A 17,727-nucleotide genomic window follows, 5' to 3' on the forward strand; every position below is an offset into this window, starting at 1 on the left:
TCTCTCACTCTATCTTTAAAAAAAAAAAAAAAAAAAAAAAGTTTATTGAACAATTTTGTCACAGAAAAACAGACACATTGTTCAAAATTTTTCCATTCTGAAGATAGTAGCCAAAATGTTGTATTTTTTTCTTTTTATTTTGCTCAAGGATTTATTTCTCTTTTCTGCAGAGACACACGAAAAACAAAATACTTGACTCACATTAATATTTTATATAAGGCTGTGTCCAAAATGTCCAGCAAGAGTTACATGTAACTCCTAAAGACAGCAAAGAAACAAGATGTTGAGAATGTAGTCTGCTTTCCTACCTTCAGACATGTCTACAGTTCTACTTGTCTCCTGCTAGATGAAGCATAAACCCGGAGAGGAAACCACACTGGAGCTGAGAACTATTCCACCCTCACTGTCATTCAGAAGGGCCTTGGAGAAAGCTGTGTGCTCTTTCTCCAGCAGGCATCTCCACTTATACAATCAGACATAAAAATACATATTAGGATACCCTGCTGGCCAACAAGAACCCCTGTTCAAAGACAAAACAATAGTGTGGCATCCAACACAATGTTTAATTGAAACTATTTATTGAAAGAGTTCTTAAAATGTGTCAAGAAAGGTGAGATGCACACATGCACTGAATAAGTTAATCTCGTTCTGAGCTTGATGATAAAACAAATTGTTCCTATTTTTGAAGTGCACGAATCAGTTTGCCCAAGGTTTGCATCTAGATCCTATCAAATTACTGAAATTCATTGTATTATTTTTTTCGGTACTGGGGATTGAACCCAGGGGCACTTAACCCACTGGGCCACATTCCCAGCCCTTTTTTTATATTTTATTTACAGACAGGGTCTCGCTGAGTTGCTTAGGGCCTTGCTAATTTGCAGAGGCTGGCTTTGAACTTGTGATCCTCCTGCCTTAGCCTCTCAAACCACTGGGATTGTAGGCATGCACTATCACACCCAGCTGGCATATTGTATTTATTTTAAATAACAAATGACACAAAATTTCCTAGAGTTTGGGGGAAATATTGCCACTTAAAATTAGAAAATTTGAGAAGTACTCTTGTACTTCTTGTCAGGATGCAGAAACTGTGGAGATGCCCTTTTGTTTTCTTTCTTCCCCACCCTTGGAATGTTTGCCATTGCAACATCCCTCCAGAGGTGTCAGGGCAAGGTGAAGTGTAAGAAGCCCAAACATTGTACAGAAGGCACCACCTTGAGAAATTATACAAGGGTATAAATCCTACTAGTATGCAGATAATTTCATATGTTTATATTTATTTATACATAAATAACTAATATACCAAAAATTTATAATTCAGTTGCAAATTTGGGGCAACTAATATTATATATATGTACAATAGATTTCTATGACAGGTAAAGGTTATCAGGTGGGAAGTGACAGAAACAGGAAAAAGGACTTTTAAACATTAAAAGATAATGTTTTTCACTTTTTTCATTAATATGCAATTACAATTCAATAACTAGGGAAGCTAGTAGGTTCTTAGAATTTAAAATTTATCTTGAGTAAAGTGTTCTCATAATTCTTGCTAGAAGTAAGAGCTGGGGACAACTATAAAGCACATTCTATACAAGGGATATTTAAAGTATTTTCTGAGAATGATTTGTTTTTGACCCATGACTAAATAAACATAGAAATAGAAAGTAATGGAGCTTGTATAATAACTTTACAGGGTAGTCTTGTTTATGTTGGACCTAATTTTTAAAAGCATCAAAGAATTTTCCACAGCAAATTAGAAACTTATATTTTTTAAAAAAGGAAAAACTCCCTACAAACTCTTCACAGAAATTAGGAAGTATTGGCCTAGACTGTCTCGTAGAGTTCTTAATATGGCATCTTTGTTGGCTTTGTTCTCACTTTCTTATTTCTTTGTGAGAACTTTCTGAGATCACCTCCCAAATAAACCACCAGAATTCACACTTTTTGTCTCAGTCTATTCCTGATGTCAGAGTTTTTAGTCTGCCTCTATATTTTGATATGTATAACAATGCCTGAAATTTAGTAGTTGTTCAAAAATTCTTAAACGACTAACAAATGCTTGATATTAATTAAAGTTTGGGTAACACTTGACAAATTAGTTCACTTCCCTGTGCCTCACATGGCCCATCCATTTTTTATAGGCACCACACACCTAAGAAATCAATGTCTATCTTGGGGACTAAGATGGATTTATTTGTTGTGTGGAGATTATAAAGTACAATAGTGGCCACACAAAAAACAAAAATGGTAACATCTGGAAAAGTGTTAGGGTGGTGTTTAGGAGAGAGTGATAAACTTCCAGGACTAGACATGAGGTTCATATCAGGGTGCAATTAGAAAGGAGGTTAAAAAGAGCAGAAAGGCAACTTTGCCATTCAAACTTAAACTGAAGTGAAAGGTAAGATAGATCTTATTTCTAATCTTACAAATATCCTGGAGAAGTTACCTTTCCAGCCCCTTCTTCATTCTATATTTCCATCACTATTGAGACACTAGTTCCTCTTAATATTCTTCTATCAGTTCATATTATTATCCCCATTTCCAGATAAGGAGCACATGAATAACTGTATATATAATTATTTGCATTGCTAAAAGAGTCTCACCCCTTAACTGACATATAACTATTATCTGCCACTAGTAAATACATATTTGTTTTCCCCAAGCAGAGAGTATCTTGAAAGGAGAAAGACTGTATTATTTTTATTCCTAGTACTTACTATGATTTTGGGATGTCATGTGAACAAATTGAATGAAATTAACAATCGATATAGGGTTTCGCTTTGTAATACCTTTCCACACACAAATAAAAACTTTTATAGAAGAATTTCAGCAAAGAAATCAAATTTATTTATGCACTAAAATAGGTCCTTACACCACAAAGACTTTCTAAATTGTAAAAAGTAACAAGCAAGAATTTCTTAAAGAAAGATCTTCTGGAAACAAAGAAAAAGATCTTCTGGAAACAAAGAAAAAGTAGTTGCCAGCTTTTTTTTGCAAATTTCCCTTTTCCTCACTCTTCAATATTTGGGTGTTCCAGGGCTCCATCCTCAGGTTTCATTCTTTTATCGATTATCAGGACTCATGGCTGGTGAATGGGCTAAGTATGTCCTAATCACTTCTAAATTTATATCTCTAGTCCTCACTTTTCTCAAGTCCAGAAGAAATATTCAACCTCTTACTCAATATCTACACTGGGATTTATAGTAATATAACAATCAGAAAGCTTAGGGCTGAACAGGCTCCTCTTATGCAAGCATAGCTTTTCTGTTGTCTTTCCCATTTCAACGAGGGAGCTATTTCATCCTCCCAGTTGCTCATACCAAATATTCTAGGTTATTGTTGATAAATGTCTTTTCCTTCATTACCCACATCCAATCACTGGTAATTACTATTGGCTTCAATTATAAAATGCGTTCAGAATGTGATCATTTCTTACTCCCAATAAATATATACCCACTTTGTTCTAAATATCACTTTGTGTATCTGGATTTTTACAATAGCATTGTAATTTATCTCTGTGCTATTCTCATTGCCAAGTGGTCTCTTCTTTAATAAGTATCCAGAGTGACCCTTTTAAAATGTGTCATATAATTCCTCCATATCATACGATTTCATACCTTCTCTTTACATTCAAAATTAAAGCCCACATCCTAAAATATGGCTATATGATCTGTCCTTCTTCTTTTAGTCCTTTTGACTTTGTTACCTTCATGTCTATTCAACACCAGTCATTCAGAGCCCCTTGCAATACTTGAGACATATAGGTATGCCCTCAGGGTATTTCCCAAACACTCCTTAAAGGTTACTCCATGTTCCCTCCCTCCCTTCTTTTGGTTCTGGTTTTGTGGTCAAAGACCACCTATTGGAAGGGACTTTACATACCACCTTATATGAAAACTTATTCCACACTCTTTCCTCACCACCAGATTCAATTTAAGATGTTTGTCTAATTTTTTCTTAATATCATTTTTTCATAACTCTTTGTGTGTGTGACCTAGGGTTTATTAACTCATTTATGTGGTTATGGTCTTATCTTCTCCAACTAGAGGAAAAGTGTCATAAAAGCAAGAAATTATTTTATTCACTGTTCCCCCCTTGAAGACCCAAAATAATTCACAATGCATAGTAGATTCTCAAAAATATATTTGAATGTGTAAATAAATAAGTGAAGAAAAGAAATTCCTTTACTCTTTTTCAGTTATCATCTAAATAAACTACCATTATGGACATAAATAAGTTTTCTCTGTGGCATTATCCAATGAACATGCATGTCAGTAAAATATATATATATATATATTGTCTTAGTGGGGAGAAGAATTAGAAAACTGCTCCAGTTAGATCAAGCATTAAAGGAATGATACTGTATTCCTTAAATGGTTACTTTAGTGAAACTTGATTCTTATAAAATGGTCTCTTATAAAATTTAGCTTCCTAAGATTTACATTTCAATTGGTAACATGGCTTAAGAAAAACTTTGTTATTAAGTAATCTGATCTTCTGTTTCAAAAATTCAAGGATATGTGTGGTACTTTTATTAGAAAAATATCTTAATAATTTGAACTAAATATGATTCTTGAATGTAGGTACAACGATACTGTCACAACTGTTAGGGTCTATAAACAAGTCAGGATGGCACCTGGCATTTTGCCAGAGGGAGTGGTTTGTGAAGTAACACCAGCGAGCCATTAAGTGTGGAGATTCCTTATTGGTTGACTGCTGTATCTAGTTTATGTTAATTAAGATAAGCTGTGTGTAATGTATATATACCCCTCCTGTCCTATAATAAATGGCTCCCACTCCTGCTGTATCAATGTACACAAGTTGCTCGTCACCCCCCGGTTATTTTGCTGCAGCCGGACTGTGGCAACAACATTATCAACTGAATCATAGTTATAATGCCACGACTTTAAGAAAAAAGTCTCACTGAGTGTGGTGGGGTATGCCTGTAATCCAGTGGCTCAGGAGGCTAAGGCAGGATCTCAAGTTCAAAGCCAGCCTCAGCAAAAGCGAGGTTAAGCAACTCAGTAAGACCCTGTCTCTAAAAAAAATACAAAATTGGGCTGAGGATATGTAGTCGAGTGCTCCTGAATTTCCCTAGTACCAAAAAAAAAAAAAAAAAAAAGGAAATGTAAAAAAGCCTCATCTAATATGCACAACATTTTCTGATTATTAATGAACTCACCTCTACAAAACTTGACTGAAATGTAACTGAATATTTAAGAGGCAAAACTATATGTTTTCATACAGTCAAAGAGAGATTTTCTCTTGGATTTGTGTAGAAATATCATCATGTCTATGCTTCCATAGCCTACCTTCCATTAAAAGTTAATGTGACAGATTGCTGTAATTTTCAAATAGCTAAATACTTCTGTCAAGTCACTTAAGGCATTTTCAGAATTTAGTTCTTGGGTTTATCAGAATGATTTCCAGGCTCTCCTTTTTCTGGGAGGGATGAGGTGAGCAACAGCTTGAAACTATGATTCATTTCTGTTTGAGTTTCTGTCAAATACATACAGGAAAAGGAAAATGACTAGTCACCTACTAAAAATGGCAACAGATGCCATAAGCAAAATTTCACCCAACCTGTTAACTTTCGTTCCAACATAAAAATCATTTAATTAAAAGTCTTCGTTTTAAAATGATATCATTTTTTTAAAAGCAACACCTGCTTCTAAAATATGAGGCACTGAATTTTTAGGCGTAATATTTTAAGCAAGTTTTTTATAGGACCTTCTTAAGCATTTCAGTTTACACAAACCAACAGACATGTACATATAGTATATATTATTTTCTGTCATATGGGAAGCTATACATATAATATCTATACTCCAAAAGGGTTATTAGCATTTTGTACTGTAAGCATTTTAATCTTTTTAAAATCATAATGGTATCATGCTTATCACACTGATCTCCATAAAAGAGTAATTAATGTTTTCATTTAATTTTTCTGCATTTTATATTCTAAATAAATTCATCCTCAATATCCTGTGATTTTTATATCTGAACAAAACAAAACCAAGAAATGGCAGATCAATTTTATATTTCTAAGCACACTTTGATATAGCAGAATTTAAAAGTCTTCAAAGAAAAACAGAATATGTGAGATCTTGGGGACATCCTTAGAACACCAAACGTATGAATAATCAGAATAAACAAGAGGGAAGAGATTCAGAATGAAGGTGTAGAAAAATCTATTCAGTGAAATAATAGCAAATGTGACTCCTACTTCCAGAAGAAGAAAAATATAAACACATTGTGAGAGCATGGGAAAAAATAAATCTCAGTAGAAGAGTAAATAAGCCAATATTAGGGAAAAATAAAACATTATTAATACGGTAAACCAGAAAACCTCTAAGGTTAGAAATAACTAGAAGAAAAACAACAAAATGACAGGAATAAGGACACAACTTTCCATAATTAACCCTGAATGAAATGGTTTTAATTTTCCAGGTAAAAGATGCAGCCAAGTGATTTGATGAAAAAACAAGACCCCAAAATATCCTGTCTGCAAGGAACACATCTCACTGGCAAAGACATACATGCATTCAAAATAAAAGGATGGAAAATGATATCTCCAACCAATGAAATCTGAAATCAGGCAGTAGTAACTATACTACTGTTTGACAAAAGAGACTTCAAATGAATATTTTTCATTGAAGAAATCAAAGGGGAAACTAACAATTTCTAGAAACAAATGAAAATGGAAGCACAACACACCAGAACCTATAGGATATACGAAAAGAAGTTTATAGGTATGAGTACTACATTTAAAAAACACAGCAATCTCAAATAAATAACTTAAGGATGCATCTTAAAACTTAGAAAAATAAGAACAAACCAAACTGAAAATCAGTAGAAGAAAAGTAATAAGAAAGATCATAGTAGCAATACAAAGACTAAAAGAACAGCACAAAGGATCAATGAAACAAAAGAGTTGGTTCTTCAAAATCATAAAATAAACAAAATTGGCACACCCTTAGCTAAACTAACGAAAGAGAGAGAGAGAGAGAGAGAGAGAGAGAGAGAGAGAGAACCCAAAAAATCAGACACAGAAGTTGATATGGAAATATATACCATCCAAATCTATAGTACCATTGGGGGATATTTTGAAATGGAAAGTCTACAAGAAGTAGAAAAGGTTTTGAACACATAGGACCTACCAAAATTGAACCAAGAGGATATAAAAATCCTAAATAGATCAATAACACGCAATGACATTGAGGCAGTAGAGAAAGTCTACCAAAAAAAAAAAACAAAGAGTCCAGGACTACGGATTTATTGTTAAATTTTACCAGCCTTTAAAAGAAGAAATAATATCAATACTGCTCAATTTATTCCATAAAATGGTGGGGGGAAAAAACCATTCCAAACTTTCTATGAAGTTAATATTACCCTGACACCCAAACCTGATAAGGATACAACATGATACAAAAACTCTTAATAATATTTATTATTATTTAATAATTATTTATTACTATTATTATTATTTATAATTATTAAATAGTTATTTATTATTAATAATTATTCTTAATAATATTTGAAAATTGAATTCAACCACACATTAAAAAGATAATACACCTTGATCAAGTTGGTTTCATTCCAGGCATACACGGATGGTTTAAAATATACAAATCCATAAGCATAAGGCAACACATTAAAAAAAAGCAAGAATAAAAGTCTCGTGGTCATTCCAATAGATGCATAAAAACCCTTTGACAAAATTAAATATCCCTTCATTATAAAAGCTCTGAATAAAATATTTATAGAAAGATCATATCTCAAAATAATAAAGAGTACATATGACAAACCCATAGCTAACATCATACCGAATGCAGAAAAACGGAATGCATTTTGTTTAAAATCAGAAGGAAAACAAAGGTGTTCACTCTCAGCATTCTCACTCAATATAGTACTTGAAACTTTAGCCAATTAAGGAAGTTAAAGAAGTAAAATGATACAATAAAATAGGAGGAGGTCACATTATTCCTGTTTGCAAATGATATGTTTGTGCCTAGAAAGCCGTAAAAACTCCACCAAAAGACTCATAGAAATGATAAATTCAGCAAAGCAGTAGAATACAAACTCAAGATAACAACAATCAGCAGCTTTTCTATACACCAATAATGAACATGCTGAGAAAGAAATCAGAAAAAACATCCCATTAACACTAAGCCTCAAAAAATAAAATAAAATAAAAGTAGGAATAAACCTCATTGAAAAGGTGAAAGACCTCTACAATGATAATTATAAAACTCTGCTTAAAGAAAATAAAGGCACTAGAAATGGCCTGAGTGGATACAGATCACTCATAAGCCAGGGTCTATGACTCTGAGGCATAACTCAGCCACACAGGCCAAGGTATGACTCTGACCTTGGTGGGGGTTATGGTGGAGGACAGGCATGGCACCTGTATGACTGACTGTAAGGAGAAATGGTGCTCCAGAATGGCAGGCTCCAGAGAGCAGGAATGGCTGTAATTTTGGCATCAGAGCTAACAGGATACAACAGTAAATTAGGCCCCATGAGATACTGTACCACATTGTGGTGACTCTGAATCCTGGATAGGTAGACACCACAGTATCATAGTCTCTTGAGTCCAGATGCATCAGATGCAGTCTCTTGAGAAGTAGGAATGGCAGGGACTAGGAATGGACTTAGGCACAACTGTGAATTGGGCCCCATTTTTAGTAGGATCAGCACACTGCTGACTCATCACTGAGCAGGGTAAGTGCCTGAGGAGCTTATCCTCTGGGGGTTTGTTTAATTTCAGAAGATTGGATGTTAGAGCTATTAAGTCTAGAGGAGGGGATGACACAGCTAAATCAAGCCTTTGATCTTCTGGAAAGCTGAATATTACATCATTTGGGGTCCATAAAGTGTGACCACTTGGATCAAACAAGATGGCAGCTCCTAGACAGGATACACTGTATCAGCTTAGGCACTACGGAGTGCCTACTGTTCAAATCGGCCAAGCCTCTGAGTCTGTAAGAACTGGGGCACTGATTCATATCAAATGCCATGGCTGTCCATGAGGAATATGTAAGAATGATCTGACCAATAGGATATGTACCCACTCAGAAAGTACTGACAGCCTTCTGTATCATGTGACAAACATTATCCTGGGCCCAAGCAGAACTAAAGAGACTATAAACATGAGGTGCTGTGGTCCTTGCCCTTAAAATTTGTATTGGGATCCTGCATAGTATTTTTCTTTTGTTTCTTTGTGGAAGGTTGGACATCATCACTTGCATTTCTGCTTCCAGGTATTATAGGTTAAAACTATCTACCAGAACACTCTACCTGCCAAAATTAGTGACAATGAAAGTCCATAAGAGAGTCAACAACACATACTTCAGAATAAAGAGTTTTTGATGTATGGAATGTTAATTCTTTCTGACCTAGAACCAACAGTTTAGTTTACCCCATTAACCTACACTGTCTTAAGTGTAGGAATGCATTCAAATCACAGGGGAAAAAAAAAATATATATATATATATATACACACACACACACAGAGACACACACACATACACACACACACACACACACCAAGAAAAATATTTAAAATACAAAATGAGAAGCAATAAGCACTACAAGAGCCATGTAAAATTAAAGCATTTCTAATTTACATTAGGAGTGTTTTTATTTGCTCCTTGAGGGCAAGGTCCATTTTATCATCATAATGGCCCCAGTTCTACTTAGGGTCCAGAATGGTGCTTGACACAAGTATGAAAAGCAGTCAATACTTTCTGAGTAGGTACATATATTTTTTTTTTATCATTTTCAGGTATCTTCATGTAATGGTCAATAGCCATAGCTGGATTGATTTTTTAAAAATTAATTGGTGTATACTTTAAATTATTTTTGAAAATTTCAACAAGTAAAAATGTTTAGTTTTCATATAGTATTGATGTGATATCAACTCACGTAAAATATTATTTGATAACATTGCATTCTATAACCTATAATATATTGGCCTAATCAAAGACTTGTGGGGAAAAGATAAAATAAAATGGAGATTCAAACTCAAAACTTAAAATATTTAGAAAACATCAGAAAACTGAAAGTGATAGAACAGAAATATAAGTGCTGGGATCCACAAAAATAGGTAATAATCAACACTGAGACATGTGTTTGTTGTTAATTTTCTATTGCTGTGAGAAAATACCCAAGAACTTCAACTTAAAAGAGGAAAGATTGATTTTGGCTAAGGTGCAACATCATGGTAGGAAGCGCAGGACGGAGCAGAGCTGCAAACCTCATGGTGGTCAGGAAACAGAGAGAGAAAGGGACCAAGGTCATGATATGGTCTTTAAGACACATTCCCAGTGACCTATGTCCTGCATTTTGGTCCCGCCTCCAATGCCCCAATAGTGCCACCAGCTGGGGACAAAGCATTCAACCCATGAACCTTTGGGAACATTCCAAATCCAAACTATAGAATTTTGCCCTGGGCCCCAAAGGCTCAAGTACATCTGATAATACAAAACACATTCGATCCATCTCCAAGACTGTCCATAGTCTTAACAGCATTGCTCAAAAATCTTATCCAAATGTTCCTGAGATTAAAGGAGAATTCTTAGCTGAGAGCCCCTGTAAAAATATAAAACCAAGTTATGCACTTTTAACTTACAATAGTATGGTATAATTGTTCTCATTTCAAAAAAGAAGAATGGCAGAATACCAAAGAAAGAATGGACAAAGGTAACATGGAAACCCAGAAGGGCAAACATGAAATCCTTTAGTGCCACAAGTTAGTATAACATGTGTACCAACGGTTTGAGGAGCTGGCCCCATGTCACTGACAGCTTCAGCTTACACTACTGGTGTTTTAGGCTGGCTTTTCTTGCTGCCTGTGGCTTTCTTTGGCAGATGTTATAAGTTCTAGGGGGAGCTTTTACAGAGAGGACCCGATTTTCATTTCAGCTTCACTCTCACAGCTGCATGCATTTTTCCTCTCAGGCAATATGCTGAGGGAGTTTGATCCTGTCACACACACACACACACACACACACACACACACACTGCCTACCCCACCAGGATTTCCTTTGAAGTCTTGGTGCAAACCTCCATTGCTGAGAGCCATTGCCAAGTAGGAATGACGCATGGCAATTTCTTCGTCAGCCTACCCCATGTTGCTTAGAGGAAGGACTCTCCATTGTGGACCCAGATCATTTGCAGTGACTTTGCATGAAAGGTGACCTTGCTCAAGGACCAGGGCGGTTCCAGGTTTAAGGTGTACCCTGCTGGGAATAGGGCGTATCCTGCTGCCTCAGGCTTGCCTGCTCCTCAAGTTCCCATTGAGTTCTCGCGGGATTCAGAGAGTATTTTGGGATACAGAGCCCAGTGGAGGTGTGGATTTGCCCAGAACATGTTTGTAGAGTGCTGGTGTGAGTTCGGGAATAAAGAATTGCTGTTTGAATCTACAAGGCTGTGAGTGGCTCCTGATTTTGTGCCCAGCCAGACTGCGGCACTCCATGACCACATAATTGTTTTATGCTTCATGTCTACAGAACAAGACACATGAAGGCTTTCCTTCAGGCGGATGAAGCCAAGGTCTGCCATCAGTTTAGACAGTAGCTGGACTTCCTTGGATCATGACTATAGCAGCCTCTGAGTGCCTGGAAGCCTGAGCACAGGGAAATAAATCCCAGAAAACTATTTCTGAGAAGGCCCTGTACAAATAGGGTGCCTTACTGCTCTCTTCTCAAAGCTGTCTTTCCAATTAACTTACACTTTAACACCCTTAAACCTGTAAGAGGTGGGGTTTGCCCTAAGACTTCTTCAAGGTATCTTTGCCATTGTTCAGGTGCAAAGTACTTGGCTTTTTAATGGGACTAAACTCTTTAGCAACCATACCTTCTTAGGCCCCAAATTTGCATACTTCTTTTCTGGCCAAATTGCAATTTATTCATTTCTCCAATGATTTTTAAACATCTGCTGTGCTTCTTTTAATTGTTGCCCCCACATAAACTAGCAGGGTTGGTATTATTCAAGGATACATATATACAATATTCCATTGACTACATGGAATTCTGTAACAGAAACAATGATAAAATAATCTAAAGACATATAATAGTTTGGATGAGGAATGTTCCTCAAAGGCTCAGATATTCAAAGCTTGATCCTCAAGAAATGATAATTTTATATTATAAAATTATTTTTATATATTATTTTATTATCATTATTTTTATGTCAAAGGAAAAATAAGAGATATTTTATGATATTATATAAAAAGCAGTTTTTGAATGCTGTTTTGGGGTCATAACTCCCTCCCTATGGCAAGTCATAGACGCTGGAATTTTTCTTACCTAAGGTGAGTCATAGAAACTAATCTTTCCCTACTTTTCTGTCTTGGAGTCAACTATAAAGAAATTCTCTGACCTACCCTTGTCTTTAAGTAGCCCACAAGACCTTCTCATTCTAGAGAAGTCCTGTGTCATGTACCTGGATGGAAGAATGGCCCCCAGAGGCCAAGAGGAATGCAGGCCTTGCCCCCAGTCTATTAACATTAGAACAGTCTCTTTTTTATCTAATCACATTTAGACATATTTATGGCCATGTTCAACAAGGCCTATGCAGTGTGATCTGTATAAAAAGACTAGGGTTCAGGGATTGTTTAGAGAGCTGAACTTGAGGAGATTCCTGGAGAGTGGCACATATGGAAGCCCTGTGCCCGATTCCCCATACCTTGCTCTTTGCATCACTTCATCTGAATCCTGCATAATATCCTTTAGCACAAGTTAGTGAACATAAGTAAAGTTAAGTGAGTCACTATGAGCCACTCATGCAATTTTTTTTAAACTAACGAGCAGGTTGTGGAAATCCCCATTTATAGCTGATTGGTCAAAAACTCAGGTCAAAACAACTTATAATGGGGCATTTGAAGTGGAGAGAGGGTTATACCTTAGGAACTGACCCATCAACCTGTGGGATCAGTACTACATTCAAGTACTTAGTATCAGAACTGAGTTGGATTAGAGGACACTCAGATGCTGTCCACTGCTGAAGAATTGATTATTTCTATGGTGTGCAGAGAAAAATACCCACATATCTGGTGTCAGTGTTGATATGAGAATAGAATGAAAAACACATGACATTGGTTTTACTGAAGCACAATTATTTAAAAAAAAAGGGCTACAGACTTCTGATGAAGGTCGAAGATGCAGCTGAAATTAGAAGGAGAAGTCTCTCGGGACAAAGAAGAGTCATACTCAGATTTCTGTATAATGAAGACTGACACTAAAATTAAAGTAATTTTCCTCATTTTGGTTCTTTTAACTTCATTCTTTGACAGTTGCAATATGTAAGACATCACTCAAATGGTCAAATATTTAAACTCATGCCTTACTAAGTTATGCCATTCAATATGGCAGGCTGACACCTCCAGCTGTTAAATAATTAGGTTGAAAGAAATAGAATAAGAGGTTACTAGAAATGAAAATTGGACAGCTTTTCCAACATTTGATCCTGAAATAACACCCAATAATTATAAAAGAGAATTTTTTTAAATTTCAGATGAAAAGTATATATACATAGATAGATAGAAATTTTTTTGAAAAAAATGAGGTTATAGTAAAAATAAGATCAGAAAAACTTTGCAAGTTTCAAGTCATTGTTTTTGGCCATGTATTTACAAATGCATACTTTACTACCTTATTTCACTAAACATTTGAGATATACAAAAAGGCTTAAGTAAATTATATAACCATTTTCTTCCCACCATGGATATCTATTACCTCACATTTTGTATTATTAACAAGTTGGGAATGTAGATCAGTGGTGGGGCACTTACCTATCATGAATAAGAACCTGAATTCAAGTCCAAACACCAAAAATACAAGATAATAATTTTTACCATGCATGGGTTTATGAGATTTATGGTTTTACAGGAGTGTAATATCTATCTATCTATCTATCTATCTATCTATCTATATACTGCTTTGTATGAATTAAAGCATTATTATAAAACTCTCAATATACATACAACTTTTTGTATATAGGGGGTTTTCTTCATTTATCTTTATATTTATGATATTCATTCATGTTAATATATATAAAAAAAATACTTGGTACATTTTCACCATCCTTGTAGAAACATGCTACAATTCACCAGTTTAGGTAGAGAGAGAAGTTTATATATTTTCCTTTTTATAAACTACACTGCTAAGATTTTTTTCTAAAACCCTCCTTATATGTGTTCGGAAAACTCTCTGTAGAGTACACAACTGGGAGTCGAATTTCTGAGTTGTAAGTAATATACACATACAGCTTTAGATTATATCAAGTAGTTACCCAAATTTACCAAAATAAATAAAATTTCTGTGACCTCCCAAATATACTTTGGTAAATCCTTAATAAATTTTAATTGTTTTATGGTTCTTGTTCTGTCTTGCATCAAAGCCTTTTCAAATGCAGGCATGAGGCAGTTAAAAACTATATGCTTCAGAAACTGAATATTTCTCTCAGACCAAAAAATATCAAAGAACTTTTCTATCTCTCATTCTTAAAATACTCATAGATAAAGGAATAATAGTACTAAGCAAACAGCCAAAATATATAACCTAACATGGAGTAATTAAAATGACAATAACAGCTATTATTTACTATGTGATAATTATTTGCTAAGCTTAGTAGTAGGTACTTAATGTTCTTTATGTCATTTAGTCCTTGAAATAAGGCTGGTAATGAAGATGTTCTTATTCTTATTTTGTTTAAGAAAAAATACAGAGGTTAAATCAGACAGAAGTTCACTTACATAGATAACAACATAACTGGTAAATGAGGGTCAGAATACAAATTAAATTAGTCAATATCCAGGGCTTTCTCTACTATGTAAAAGTAGCTATTGTAGTTTAGAACTCTGAAGTATTTACTTCAATATCTATGGATCACTGTGAAGATCAAGTTGCTTCAATCAACTTTACTTAGAGTCTACTGGACTCACATATGTATCTTTTCAAATTCCTGTTATTTTTTTTCATTTTAGTGGCAAATTTTTAGTAATTCTCAGGGCTTTCAGAGAATACAAGAGATCATAACATAAACTAACTTAATGAAAAATAAAAACTTAATTCACTGTAAAAAATAGCCACAACACTGTTAAAAGTTGCAATGGATGGTAAACAATTAGGCATAATGAATTTAGACAGTTAACTATAGATTTAATGAATTTATCACATCCCTGTCTTTCTCATGCTTAGATAACAACTCAATAAACACCTTAAGCCTTGATTAATATTAAAGGGGGATGGATATCTAAGCCTCTAAAAATAATTAACACTATTAAAGTCATTTTCATATAGACTGTATTTTTCTATGTGGCATACATTCATACAATAAGAATTTTAAGAAATAGGGCACATAGGAAACCACAAGCCAAAAGGGTCAAAGGGACTCCCTAAGAACTTGGAAAGAGAGCACCAAGCATGATATGAAAGATATTGACTTTGAGGATCAGTAGTGATAGAAAATCAGAAAAGTCGAGGTATGGTGGCAACACAGTATGAAGAGAGCAACCCAAAGAACTTCAGAAAGGATGGAAACATATTCTCATTTTGATGGTGCCTACCCAGTGCAAAAGTAACATTTTCATAATTTTGTCCAACATAATGGAAATATAGAATTGTTTAAGACATATTAGGCCTCATCCTCTATCAACTAAATAAGAAATGATAGGACTCAGAATTTTATCAGAATAGAAGCCTTCTTAGCTTAGAAAAACACAAAATTCAAGAAATGGAATTAATGAGCATAGATACAAAAATTCTCAACAAAATATAGCAAATTGAATGCAATACAATAGCACATTAAAAGAATCATTCAACATAATTAGGTAGAATTTATCCCAGGGATGCAATGATAGCTTAACATAAGCAAGTTTATAAATGTGCACAAAACTATAAAATCATCTTATTAGATGTCAAAAAAATCTTCGTACAACATAAAAAAAAAACACATCTTTTCATGATAAACACTAACAAAAAATTAGGTGTAGAAGGAAAATACCCCAACAAAATATGGACCATCAGTTACCATAAGCCCACAGCAAACATTATTTTAAAATAAAAATGTTGAAACCTTTTTTTCTAAGAATTAAAATAAGCCAAGCATACCCATTCTCATCATTTCTATTAAATGCAGAATTGGAAGTCCTTATCAGAGCTGTTATGCAAGAGAAAATATAAAAGCAATCAGAACTGGAAAAGAATTAGTGAAATTTATCCTATTTGATGATAGTATGATCTTGTATATAGAAAACTCTAAATATTCTGACAAAATAATCATAACTAATAAACAAATATAGCCAAATTATGGCATAAAAAAATCAATACACAAAATTTAGTGGTATTCTTTTACATTAACAAGTATCTGTATGAAAAGAAGATCAAGAAAACAATCCCATTTATAGTGGCAATAGAAAGAAAATACTTAAAAATAAAAGTTAGCTGGGCATGGTGGTGCATACTCGTAATCCCAGAAGCTCAGGAGGCTGAGGCAACAGGATCATGAGTTCAAAGCCAGCCTCAGCAATTTAGTGAGGCCCTAAGCAACTCAATGAGACTATCTCTAAATAAAATACAAAATAGGGCTGGGGATGTGGCTCATAGTCAAAGCGATCTTGGCACAAAGAACAAATCTAGAAATATCACAATACACGATGTGAAAATATATTAGAAAGATATGGTAATTAGAACACATAAAACTGAAATAAAATTGATATAGGGAGCAGTGGGAACAGAATGGGGATCCCGGAAATGAACCCCTGTGTCTATAAAGAATTCACCTTTGGCAAATCTAGAAAATGAGTTTTCTCATGTCACATATGAATTTACATTATAGATATTTTTGCATTTCTTATTAAAATTTAAAATATATATACTAGGGGATCAGACACACAAAGTCTGTGCTATTTTTCTACCAACATTTAAGAGATGGGATTTTAATGCTGTCAGATGCAAGACAAAATATCTTAGTATATTCATGAAAAACATGGGTTATTAGAGGAAAGGCACAGCAGGCTTGAATCTTTTGAACAATTGTACTATCCAGATAAATTCTACTATTCAAATTGATTCCCAACAACCAACAACATTGAATGAAGATAAGTAGAGTTGGCATTTTAGCTAACGTTAATAAATTAGATCAGAAACTGAAGCCTGTTTTTCAGAAGGATCAAGTCCTTCTATTTAAATTTTATTTTAAAGAAAATTAGAAGCATATGCTTTCCTCAAATGTATGCTTTAAGCTCAGGCTTTTTAGATATTTTGCTAACAACTTACTAAATATTTTAGAATAGTAGTATATATATTCTTCTTTGTTTTGGAAGTTAGTATATGAGAAAAAAAAATCATTTCTTAAGCCAGGACAGCCAGATTCAAATTCTTTTTCTGCTACTTATTAGTTGTCACCATAGGCAGCTCATTTAGCTGGTCTTTGGTTTCATGTGTGGCACAGTCGTAGAAGTGGGTGGCTGCATAACTGAGAAGGAAACCTTAAGATCCAAATGAGATATAAATATAGTCCCCTAACATATTTCAATGATGGTGATATTTTTGACCATAATATTATACCTAATTATGTCATACCTAATTAAAAAAGCATTAATGACAAGTTTTTTTTTCTTTTGGTTCAATATGATATTCTCATTTTGTAGTTGCCCTTATCGAACCATGCCAATTTCTGAGTTTTCATTCCTTTTTAATATATATATGTATATATATATATATA

At 34.3% G+C, this 17,727-nt stretch overlaps 1 protein-coding gene across 12 annotated transcripts in view; it reads right to left on the reverse strand.

Moving 5' to 3' along the window:
- The window catches only part of Naaladl2 (N-acetylated alpha-linked acidic dipeptidase like 2), a 1,175,859-nt gene that overhangs the window by 560,264 nt on the left and 597,868 nt on the right, over positions 1-17,727 (reverse strand). The window lies entirely within an intron of this gene.

Source organism: Marmota marmota, unplaced genomic scaffold (assembly GCF_001458135.2).
Source record: "Marmota marmota marmota unplaced genomic scaffold, marMar, whole genome shotgun sequence".
Classification (NCBI taxonomy): domain Eukaryota; kingdom Metazoa; phylum Chordata; class Mammalia; order Rodentia; family Sciuridae; genus Marmota; species Marmota marmota.